Below are 11,243 nucleotides of genomic sequence, written 5' to 3' on the forward strand. Positions count from 1 at the left end.
GTTCCACAATATGCATATTGTGTCAAAAAAAGAAAGATTTCCATTTGATCAGACACAATAGAGGAAGACTTGATCTCCGTTTTGCAATTTCCTCTCCTTCGTTAGAGGAGCCAAACACGGTGCGAATAAATTTACTGCCAAATTAATTACCTTTTCCCCAACTTTAGACAATAATACCAGAAGCTGTCTGTCGGAACACATCTCTAATTATTTTATTAATGTTTGATTCACAGTTCAGGTACAGCGATTTCACATTTTTTATTAACTTTATTATACTTTGAAGTGAATGTGTATTATTATATATTAAATGATCTTGAATTGAATTACCCAAGTGCTAAAATCAAATCAACAGATTTTTGTTTTTCGTCTCACAGATATTGTTAAAAATTGAACAAATCTATTGTGTAATTGAAGCCACCAAGTTTTATTAATGAGATTTTTCAAGCTTTCGCAATTTGCCTCCTAAGCCTCAAATGGTGAAATAAATGAATAGAATTGAATCGCACAGGCACACTGCATGAAATTGTGCTTTAAAGTTCATCATCATCACTTATATGAGTGGGGAAGAATTTAGATTCAGTTTTGAAAAAATATATATATTTAAGAAGAATATGTAGTTTAATGTATTTTTCATTTAAACAGTCTTTCACGTAACTTTGCTGTATTCTGAGACAATATACCATTTAGACTAAATGCCACACTACAATTTTATGCTTATGTAATAATAATAAATTATTATTATGCATTTTTTCACTTGTTTGTTGCCAGGTGGTGATCTCTGACTCTTATCTGTTCTGAAAGACTAGTAGCAGGAAACTCAATGTCAAACAGTAGCATGTATTCTGCAGGCATGGCAAACATTATTTAGACCCGCTTCTGTGGCCAGGGTATCAGGCTTGGGGGTCTGGAGCTGTATCAAGCCATCAGAGCTGGCTTATCCGGACTCCTGCAAGGCAATGCTTGCCTTCCCGTCTGGCTCCTGCTTAGATCCTGTCTCAAGGAAATAGGCACCAGACTGGCCAATGCTCTATAAGACCCACTGCGAACAAGAGGCATAATGCGGTTTTGTGCAGTGGACGCCGTCCTACTCTAATGTAGATGAGTTTTAATGCTTGAATAGACCACTGAACTTACGGTAAATATACCACAAACGAGCACGTCAGAATTAGTTGATTCTAAAATGATATTTAGCATCCATGTAGCATGTGTAAAACAGCATATTTTCTGTTTTTAATGTTTGATGCTGTATTTCATGTGAAATGATCATATTAATGGCAGTTTTGTGGCTAACACGGTTAAACCACTATGAGAGGTTTAGTTATATGATATAAATCATTTGAAAGGTCAGCTTGTCGTGCTATAAACTCGTCTTTCTTTCTTCTGAAAATCTCCACACGAATAGAGCATACAGTATATGTGACCCTGGACCACAAAACCAGTCACATGGGTCAATGTTTTTGAAATTGAGATGTATACACCACGAATAAGCTGAATAAATAAGGTTTCCATTGATGTATGGTTTGGATAGGACAATATTTGGCCGAGGTACAACTATTTGAAAATATGGAATCTGAGGGTGCAAAAAAATTTGAAACATTGAGAAAATCGCCTTTAAAGATCTCTATGTTCGCGACTGTGCAGCATTCACTCACAAAAATAAATGTTTTATATATTTACGGTAAGAAATTTACAAAATATCTTCATGGAACATGTTCTAATGATTTTTGGCATAAAAGAAAAATCTATAATTTTGACCCATACAATGTATTGCCACAAATATACCCGTGCGACTTATGACTGGTTTTGTGATCCAGGGTCACATATATGCATGCTATACCATCTATATATGACAGATCTTATGGCTTATGATGTATGAAGTGCTTCATATCAAACGAAGACCTTGTTTCTGGCTCATACTTCTTATATGACCCTGGCACTTAACTGGTTAAAGTGTGTCCGCAATCCATCTTCAGGACCCCCTGCATATTAACATTGATCTGTTGGAAATGAAGAACAGACGTGTGTTATCGTTTACAGTGGGAAAATTTTTCTTTCTGTGATAGATCTGGAGAGCAACATTTCTGACAAATGGCCTTTCTAATGTGTTTTGTTTTCCGTCAATAGTGTGGCTCTTCTCTGGATTGTGGATCAATAGAGGCAAACGCTCTGTGTGGTAGGATTTAAAGGGATAGTTCAGCCAAAAGAGAAAATTATTTCATTATTTACTCACTTCAGGTCATGCTAAACCTGCATGACTTTCTTTGTGAACCACAAAAAAAGAGTGATTTAGCAGAATGTTCAAGCTTCTTTTTTCCATATACCGGTAATGAAAGTGAATGATGACCATGATTGTTCCTGGGGGGGAAAAAACGTCTTTCTAATTAACATCTTTTGTTTTCCATGGAATAAAAGGAAGTAAAACCAGTTTGGAATGACGTGAAGGTGCGTAAATGACAGAATTTTCATTTTTGGGTAAACTATCCCTTTAAGATGGCTCTTTCACAGTTTCTTTTTTGTCTTTTGTACAAACTTTGGCAATGGTACTTTGCTTTTTATGTGTTAATACCCCTCTGTGTTTTTGAACAAGCCTTGAATATTCAGTGGTGGGTAGTCCGTATGGGGGGGTAAGCGTTTTTACCAGTGAACATACATTTTCAGGACTGTTTCCAGAGCTTTTGGGTGTCTCTCATGTGTGAGACTGCTCAGTGGAGAGTAGACTCCCCTCGGTAGAAACATCTGTTGTAGAAGGGCCTGTCACTTTCCCTTTTGCAGGCTCTGTCTCTTCCTCAGACTGAGACTGTCATCAGGTTTGATCATTTACGCGGCTCAGAGAATAATGTAGCAGAATTGGGCATGCGTTCATGCAGTTGAGTAACTCCCTGCGTATACATTTTTCTTTTTCTCCTTCAGATTCCGTTTCGAGAGGAGATGTTGTTTTTGTCACTGAAACCAAAATTTGAAGAGCGAGACAAAATTAAAGGATTTTTTCCCTCCTTTTTGAAATCTTTGAATCTTAAATGTTGACATTTGTTACTAGTTCTGACATTATTTGTTTGTGTTTGTAATGACTTGGAGAAGCCAACAAGTTTAAACTTAATCCTTAAATTTTGGTTGCATTTTACACCATGCTTTATATGTTCTGGCATTAACTTGAAAATAATAGATGTGATAGACTTAAGCTTTTTGCATGGACAGGCAGGCTCATTCATTCAGCCTTATCTGAAAGTTTTCATAGCGGAGATATACTTATGTCTAAAATGGCCTAAAGGTGTGGTGTCTCTCAAGCTAGACAGGAAATGTTTTTAGAGCAGCACCAAAACAGTACCACAAAGCTCCTCACCTCCCGGTGTCTTCAGGTCAACTGCCATTTATCTTGTGTCAGAGAGAGACCCTTGAAGTGATTCTTCATCTTATCTTGACATTAGAGCCACGTCAAAACATGATGTCTATGCCACTGGAGGGAATCCATAAATAAAGGCGGAAATGCAACCTGAGCAAAACAGGTTCAACCTTCATCTGCATTTATTAATATACGGTACTAAGGTGCTGCCATCGCTGTGTATGGCGAAATGATTCAAGTTTAAAAATGTTTTTGGATAGTTTAAAAAAATTCATGAATATTTAGCTTGGAATGGAAATCATCCCTCTGCATCCCTATTTTCATAACTAGGTACCGAAAAAGTTTTGTATAAGGTTGCCCACTGTTTGTTACACTGCAAAAAGTGATCAGTTGACTTAACTTAAACAAATAATCGAGGAAACCCATTGATTTAAACATTTTAAGTAAATCATGCATAATTGAAAAAAATAAGTTATGTGAACTTGACAATGCCACATAACTTAATTTGTCAACTGATCACTTTTTACAGTGTATGAAAGTAACTTTTTTCTTGTATTTAAGTCTTTATATCTCACAATTGCAATTTTTTATTGTAATTATGACTTAATAGCACAGTTGTGACTTTATCGTGATTGCAACTTTTTATCTTGCAATTGTTACTTTTTTCTAGTAATTGCAATTTTATATCTCACTATTGTAATTTATTTTTTGTAAATGTGACATTCACAGTTGTGATAACTTTATATCTCACTGTTGTGACTATTTGCCACTTTTCAGTTAACTGTAAGTTTACAATTGTAACTTCAGTTTTTGTAAATGTAATTGTAATTATCTTAGTTGAAACTTTATATTATGAAATTGTAATTAAATTTTTTATTAATGTGACTATAAATCACAATATTGAGATATAAAGTTGCAATTACTAGAAAAAAGTATCAATTACAAGATAAAAAGTTGCAATTGCGATAAAGTCATAATTACAATAAATAAATTTGCAATTGTGAGAGTCATATTTATAAGAAACTAAATTATTTCTCTTAAATACAAGTTTATATCTCACAATTGCAACTATTTATAATGATTGTGACACTATTTCTCACAACATAACTTTATTTATTATTTTATACCTGATCTCATTATCTCTCATATGATATCTCTAAGAGCCTTTTGTATTTCTACATTATAGCTCAAACAGGCATCTGATTTCTGTAGGGAACATTTTTCTCTTCAATAAGATATTGACAAAGATTTCATTGGTACAACTATTATTGACACTTTAACAGTGACTTTATTAATAGCTCATGCCTATCGCTCCACAGTTTGAGTAGTTTGAGTTGCTATAATTGGATTAGATTTTTTGCTCTTGTTGTTTATTGTCATTGTAAATGCTGCTTTGGTTCAAACATTTTTTTTTTCAGCACAAGAAGTGTCCTGGCAAAATACACCTTTCACATTCAGATGAACTCAGGGCAAGCTCAGCCAGACCTTTGCAGTTGGATGCACAGGTGGCTACTGGGTTCACCTGCCCTCTGTAAAGATTGTCTTGCTTATGAAAATACAGGTTATTTCAGGACGAATACATGCTTGGCTTCAGTGTAAGGGCCCTGTGCCACTCTTGCCTGTCACCATATTGCTCATCTTGCACAGCGAGTGGAATTCCAGCCCCGGTCTGCCCCACTCTCTCGCCAATGTGTGTGTTTTGTTCAGAGACTGTATTCCATTCTTCTAACTTTGTTCCATTGACTGAGTTGCCCCGAGTGAGCTATGAGAGACGCTGGCTTTCTGTGCCAAAGGTACGCTAGCATTACTGTCTGAAGAAAATAAAGCTTGCTGTTTCGCTTTGCTGCCACCAGATGCAATTCGCAGCATGAAATACGGGCACTAGTCTCTGGTCTCTGCGCTTTGTGCAAAAAAAAATTGCCGGGCGCTTTCAACTCAAAACCCATTTTCATTTTCAAATGATACAAAGATGTAGTCATTTATCTTTTTTCTTTTTTTTTGTATTTGTCTCATTCTCATTGTAAAGATCAGACTGTAGGTACACATAATCTGATTTCATGAATTTATTATTGTTTGTATTTACTATGAAAGTGTCAGATCATTTCAAAATGCATTAATGATTTCATCCCAACGTTGTGCTCCCATAATTAAAGATGCAGTATAATGGATTTTGTCATCCAAGTATAGAATGAATGAAGATGATGCATCTTTAGGGTGTTCTGAAGTTGTATATGTCTGTCCGTTGTTGTTGAAAATTGGCACATAATAATAATAATAAAGCCCTGATTGCAAGTTCCTGTTTCTTATCTACCACAGACAATACCTTGACACACAGTCTTTTTCCCATGGCCAATTACCAGATCACCTTTCCAGGCTCCTGGTGTGTACGATTCCACACCTGTGCTATAAAACACAGTGAGACAACACCGGTTATTGAACTTAGCTTCCCCGTCCACAAAAGCAGCTGTAGCTTAAAGGTTAAAGTGTGTTTGTCCTACAAGCTGTTTTAAGAGGCATAGTTGTTTGTTTTAGCCTCACTTTTATTGACACTAACCTTTATAGTTTTTATTGTTATTTGCAGGTATATTTTTATCGGCTATTTTATTTTTAAAAGAGTGTTATTATTATTTTAATTGTATCTGGGATGATATACTGGGATGGATCTTTAAATAATAAAGTAATAATAATATAAATATAAATTTATAAGTATTGTATTGTGGTGCAAAAAACTTGCCATGTTGCCATTTATGTGTTGTTTTTTTTCTCTCTCAAGACAATTAATATTGAAGCTTCCTCAAGGTGAAAAAGGCAGATCAGAGAGGCTTTTACATGCTTCTGATTTTCAGTGGAGCCCATGTCATTTTCATATTGATTAATTATCTCCCCCCTCTGACGTTCCAGCAATGAACTGGCCCCTTCTCTATCTCAGAGATATATTTTATCTTCCTCCACCATTCATGTACACATTTATTGAATGTGGAGACCTTAGGATTCATCTTTTGGCCACCATAGAAGCATAACTAATGGCAACATTAGAGTGGTTTTGTGAACGAGGCGACCGGATGCAGGTTAACCAAGCAAGAAATAATCTAGGATTTTATATCCTGCATGAACGAGCATAGGATATGCCAGGAATAAATTCATCCCCCAAAATAATTTGGGAGGGCGCGTTTTCAATGGGACGGTTTTTGGGGAGTCGGATTGCCGCCGCTGATATGAAAGGAAGGGACTCGTATACGCATGTGTGGCATTTATAAGCAGATAATCGCTGTCAGTTTAATGTTTGGTCGAGGTCAAATGATCTATTTTGTCTCTGACCACACGTCTAGACAGCTGCCATTTAGAACTTCACGTTTCTTTGTGTGCATTCAAGACTTGGCCCGTTCTAGTCCTCCTGCCCAAACAAGGATTTTTTCGAGCGGTTGACATTGCCACACAAGCTGTCTGTGGAATCCCCTTTAATTAAAGTGACATTTGAAGCTTTTCTTGGCCACTAATAAACCTGGAAACCCATTAAGATCTTCCTAATTACTCCGTTTGGGAGGAAGGAGAAACACATGGGCAGCCAGCGCAGGGGTTAGCCCGCTGGCATTTGGCCCCAGAAGCTTAGAGCCACACAAAAGAAAATGTCCCCTCGGTTACCCATCCCTCCCAGCTGAGCTCTGCTCCCCCTTGTGTTTTTGCTCGCGATGAATGGAATTATATGACATGTCAGTCTTAGAGTATCCATTCATGGAGTTGAGGGAATGTGTGAATGAAGCCTCTTAATTAGAGCGGCCTCTGCGAGTCACCTGACTCGTCATTAAGGTGGTATTAAGCGAGCCCTCTGTTTTAATACGACCAGGGGAGAGAGCGTCTCTTTGTGCACGAGTCGGGCATGACAGCGAAGCGCCCGGACCGACGTTAAAGAGATAGTTCACCCAATTCTGTCCTTTTCTCACATTCATGTTGCTTTAAGCCTTTTTTTCTTCTGTGAAACGCATAGGAAGATATTTTGAAAAATGTCCATACAATGGACACTTTCAGCCAAAAAGGAACAAAAGGTACACCTGTGTATCTTATTCACCCCTAAAGGGTGCATAGTAGTACCTTTAAATGTACATATTATTACCTAAATGGTAATGGTACTTTTTTCTGAGTGTATGAGCAATAATTATTTATCTATACAATATCTTCTTTTGTGTTTCCATACAGGATTGGAACAACATGTGGGTGAATAAAGGATGACAGACTGCACATTTCTGGGTGAACTATCCCTTTAAGCAACTCTAAAGCTGAGGAAATTTGTGAATGAAATGTTTATACATTACATTTAGTGTGTATTTTAACTTCCCTGAGGATCTTTCTCAGGTTGAACTGCGATCTTTTGGTAATCTTACACAGGGCACCAAATGTGACTCGTGAACCCTTAATCATCTTCCCAAAATGCCTTTTTGCACAAACAAATAAAGATGATGAAATTCTCTTATTGTCATTTCTCGGGTGTGAAGCTCAAGTCTAAACAGCCCTCTGGTGCTTTCTGGTACAAACAGGCTGATGTGTGTTTAGTGCATGTCCTAGTCGGCAGATTAATGACATTAACGAAGTTTCCATTAGGCCAGCGATGGGGGGAGACAGGGGCGTCCATGCGGAAAGCCACATGACTGAAGCACTGATAAGAGAAAATGAAACACATCTCCGTGGGCCAAGAGGGGCCAGGAAATGCCACTCCAAATTAGCCGCCGGCCCAGTTTGTTGTTACTTCATTAGCCCAACAGCCTTGGGAAAAATAAAGAGGGAGGTTACGACCTCTCCCGTGTCCAAATGGGAGGCCCAAAAGAGATTCTCTCCAAAGTTTGCCTCTCTCCCTCGCCCTGCTCTCTCTCCCTCTCTGTTTCTCTCTATCTAAAGACAGGTGGCTGGGAGGGATGTTCCTGGCACCAAACCAGAAATGACAAAAACCACACTAGATAACAATTTATTTAGCGCTCAAACACAGGCCTGGGGATAGCCATCAGGTAGCGTGCCACCCAGCGCCAACACGGAGCAAGAAGGCCATCGATGCAGAGCTAAGAGCAGAGCCGAGCGGCTTGCTTTGTTTCATGTTTTAGCATGCTGAGATATTTTCTTTATTTTTTTTTTAAAAAGCTCAAGTTCCACAACTTCGGTCCACAACTAAGCGCTTGGTGTTGTTTGTACAAAACCCCTTTACACCAGCTAAAACCCGAACAACCTTAGCCTTGAGTTGTGATCAGGTTTCTGTGTTTTTGGGTCTGCATTAGCTTAGCATATTTGTGGAAAACAAAACCCCTTGAGGCATAGTGCGGCCCTTGTTGTTGGTAACGTGAGTGCGATAGCAGCTCCTCATTTAGCCGTTGGTGACTTTATTAAAGTGTATAGTTTCAGACCCCTGGTGCCTTAGCTATTGTATTCTCACCCCTCTATAGCAGGGTTAAGTCCTGCGCTGCTTGTGAATACACAAAACACCTCTCAGCCACATTGACTGCATTATAATACATTCAACTCGCATTGAAGTCGAAGTGATTGTTGCTCTTATTTGTCCTGGAGTTAAATGACATAAATGGAAGTCTTAATATTGGTCTCCTTTTGTGTTAATTTCAAAATATTTTACAAATGTTGATGGTCAAAGAGGGCAATTGCATGTAGGGTTGTCAGTTTGGTTAATTATAAGAAATAAAGTGTTCAAGAAATGTACACAATTATTTATGTTAATACGTGGTTCAATCCTCAAGTGCCACCAATGATTTTGCAAGTCCTTAGTCAGCGCAGCCCCGATGATCAGGGGCGTCGGACTGGGGGTAAAACCAGTACTGATTACCAGGGCCCCAAGGGGAGAGAGGGCCCTTGAAAAGTCTGGAATATATTTTATTTTACCTTGATATTTTCATTTCCTAATTAAATTTCATAATGAATGTCAGATGAAATGTAAAGTTAGTGTATTAACTGAATAACTTGGTTGATTGATTGATTGACGGTCTTATGGTCCCACCCCTTGTTAATGCGCCAAATGGTTTAGTCCATCTGCACGCATTTTGTAAATGTTAGTTGAGCTGCATCTCGTTGAGCGCTGTAGAAATGTCTTTCTCAAAGAAAGCTAAATCAGGCCACCAAAAAAGAAAGTAAAGACAGGAGAAGGAAAGAAAAGAAAATGAGGGGAAACAATTGGTTACTGACTTCTTTTCAAAGAAAAGTGAGCACAAACCAGAACACGAAATTTATAGTGCTAAACTGCTTGAATATCTCCGCGATCGTTAGTGCTAAAAATGAACTGAGACAACCCAATGAAAGAGCAGAAAAATTCTAATTTTTCGAGTTTCACTGTAGCTACAGAGCTACCAAGCTACCTATGAGTGACACTGATTAGCCTATTATTGCTAATTTTAGATATTATAGCCTATTAATTTAAAATTAAACATGTTTCAGATTAGGCTATTATAATGAAGTTTTGTATGCAAACAGCATTATTAGTGTACAGTTTATTTATTTAGCCTTTACCTCAGATTACATATAACCAAATTATCATCTGAAAGTGTATGTTCTGCCACATACACTTTCAGATGATAATTTGGTTATACATGTAAACTGTACACTAATAATGCTGTTTGCATACAAAACTTCATTATAATAGCCTAATTTGAAACATGTTTAATTTTAAATGAATAGGCTGTTTGCATTGCATTGTGGGGCCCATCAGGACTGCCTATGCATAGGGCCCGGGATCTTGTGCTACGCCCCTGCCGATGATGCTATAAAAAACAGAACACAGGGCTCTTGAGAAGTTTCTTTTCAGTGTAACTACTTTTAATTTGACATGGCATCTGAAAAATATTGCCTCATAAAGCAAAATTACGAGATGCCTGTATGTGTAAACCAACAGTTGGTTAACCAAACTTTTGTTTTCGACTGAAATCAATTGTATAGAAATAAAACTAACAATATATGAACTTTTTTCTTCAATTATTTAATCTGGTACATTAACCTAATGAATTGTTTAATTTGGGTGCTTCTCTCAATAAATATTGATATGTGATTAATTTGATTAAAATAAATCTCTTATACTCACCAAGGCTGTATTTATTTGATCAAAAATTAAATATACAGTAAAACGGTAATATTGTGAAATATTATTGCAATTTATAGTAACTGTTTCTATTGCAATATATTTTCAAATATAATTTATTCGTTACTTCAGTCTTCAGTGTCACATGATCCTTTAGAAATCATTCTAATGATCTGGTGCTCAAGAAACATTCCGAGAAACTTTTTTTCAGGATTATTTGATGACTAGAAAGCATTCATTTGAAATAGAACAATAGAATTTGTAACATTAAAAGTCTTTGTTCAATTTAACTGTTAATCAATTTAATGCATCCTTGCTAAAACGATTAATAGCTTTCTTTAAAAAAATTATTACTTACCTCAAACCTTTGAACAGAAGTGTAAATAATTGTATTTAAAATAAAATAGTCTGAAAGCTCTATAGAAATTAAAGGTATCATTTTACTACATAAACATTTACTACATCTCCACTCAGACATACTGCACCAACATACATGTTTATCTGTTCTGATCACAGATGTGGATGAGGTAGTTTGTACTATGTTCACAGAGTTTTGCTTTGCCAAGTACCCAGTGGAGGGGAAGACTGTCTGATCTCAGGTGTTAAGTGAGCATGTAATATTCACCTCTGGGCTGAAAGGCAATCAGTGGCCAGCAGTTGGGGGAAATTACAGCGATGAGCGCAGCAATAACGCTCTGAAACGCATGAGTGTGTGGATGTTTGTTGTATAGTAAGTCCTGTACTTATAGATATGTGAATGAGTTCTTGCGCTTCATGGTTTTTATTTCAAGGCGTGATAAAACTGGATGCTCAATAATGGGTTTAAATGCACCATTCCTTGAG

Source organism: Rhinichthys klamathensis, unplaced genomic scaffold (genome assembly GCF_029890125.1).
Source record: "Rhinichthys klamathensis goyatoka isolate OS25496 unplaced genomic scaffold, OSU_Roscu_1.1 h1tg000764l_1, whole genome shotgun sequence".
NCBI lineage: Eukaryota > Metazoa > Chordata > Actinopteri > Cypriniformes > Leuciscidae > Rhinichthys > Rhinichthys klamathensis.